A 1,997-nucleotide genomic window follows, 5' to 3' on the forward strand; every position below is an offset into this window, starting at 1 on the left:
CTTGGTATATTCGAAAAGTCTGATGGAACATGCAGAGCATCTGAGGATTGTATTGCAGACCTTGAGAAAAGAGCAGTTATACGCTAAATTGTCCAAGTGCGAATTCTGGCTGAAACAGGTTGTCTTCTTGGGTCATATTATATCTAGAGATGGTATTGCGGTAGATCCGAGTAAAGTTGAGGCTGTGATCAGTTGGCCGAGACCGACTTCTGTGCCTGAGATACGCAGTTTCATGGGTCTAGCCGGGTATTATCGTCGTTTTATCCGAGATTTCTCCAGTATAGCGAAGCCTATCACCCAGTTGACGCAGAAGAATATGCCATTTGTGTGGTTTGAAGATTGTGAAGCCAGTTTTGTAAGGCTGAAGAAGAGGCTGACTAGTGCGCCTGTCTTGACGATTCCTTCAGGTACAGGTGAGTTCGTTGTATATTGTGATGCATCTCACAGAGGGATAGGATGTGTTCTTATGCAGCGAGGGCACGTGATAGCATATGCCTCTAGACAGCTGAAGCCGCACGAGACCCGTTATCCAATTCATGATCTTGAATTGGCGGCGATTGTCTTTGCACTCAAGATCTGGCGCCATTATCTGTATGGCGAAAAATTTGAGATCTATTCCGATCATAAGAGCCTGAAGTACCTCTTTTCTCAGTCAGAGTTGAACATGAGGCAGCGATGATGGTTTGATCTGCTGAAAGATTTTGATTGCGAGATCAAGTACTATCCAGGGAAGTCGAATGCAGCGGCAGACGCCTTGAGTCGAAAGGTATGTGCTCTTTCCTTGTCGACAGTAGGTGTATCGAATTTAGTAGAGGATTGTTGTTTGTCTGGATTGACATTTGATACAGAGAGTAGACCGTTCCGACTTGCTGCGATTCAGATTGAGCCATATCTGATTTTGAAGATCAAAGAAGCGCAGAGAACCGATACGAGTGTTCAGAGATCGATTGATATGGTCAGAGCTGGTCATATATCAGAGTATTAGGTTAGAGATTCTGTTCTGTATGTGAATAACCGCTTAGTGGTGCCAGAGGTTTCAGATTTGAGACGACAGATCATGTCAGAGGCACACTGTAGTCGGTTCAGCATTCATCCTGGTGGCAGGAAGATGAAAAATGACTTGAAGACACAATTCTGGTGGAAGCAAATGAAGACCGATATTGCGGAATTTGTGTCTAAATGTTTGAATTGCCAACAGGTGAAGGCAGAAAGAAAGAAGCCCAGAGGTTTACTTCAGAGTTTGTCTATTCCTGAATGGAAATGGGACCACATTTCCATGGATTTCGTGACGAAGTTACCTCGATCTTCGCGGGGCTGTGACGCGATTTGGGTTGTGATAGACAGACTGACCAAATCAGCGTGCTTTATTCCATACAGAATGATCTATCGACACGATCAGATGGCAGAGTTGTATGTCAGAGAGGTCGTCAGATTGCACGGTGTGCCGAAGTCGATCGTATCAGATCGTGATCCACGATTTACTTCTCACTTTTGGCACAGCTTGCAGCAGGCTTTGGGTACGACTTTATACCTGAGCACTGCTTATCATCCTCAAACGGACGGACAGTCAGAGCGGACTATCCAGACTTTAGAGGACATGCTGAGAGCTGTAGTACTAGACTTTGGTACTAGTTGGCAAGATTCATTGCCGTTGTGTGAGTTTTCATACAACAACAGCTATCAGACGAGCATAGAAATGGCACCGTTCGAAGCTTTATACGGAAAGAAGTGCAGATCCCCGTTGTACTGGGATGATATCTCTGAGGTACCAGATTTGGGGCCTGATATGATTCGTGAAATGACCGAGAAAGTGAAAATCATTCAGAAGCGATTGAAGACGGCACAAGATAGGAAAGCGAAGTACGCCAATGTCAGACGTAGACCGTTAGTGTTTGAGCAGGGAGACAGAGTATTTTTGAAGATTTCACCTTTCAGAGGCGTTGTCAGATTTGGCAAGCGTGGAAAGTTGTCTCCTAGATACGTCGGTCCGTATGAAA

Source organism: Primulina eburnea, unplaced genomic scaffold, assembly GCF_022965805.1.
Source record: "Primulina eburnea isolate SZY01 unplaced genomic scaffold, ASM2296580v1 ctg1222_ERROPOS114346, whole genome shotgun sequence".
Classification (NCBI taxonomy): Eukaryota; Viridiplantae; Streptophyta; class Magnoliopsida; order Lamiales; family Gesneriaceae; genus Primulina; species Primulina eburnea.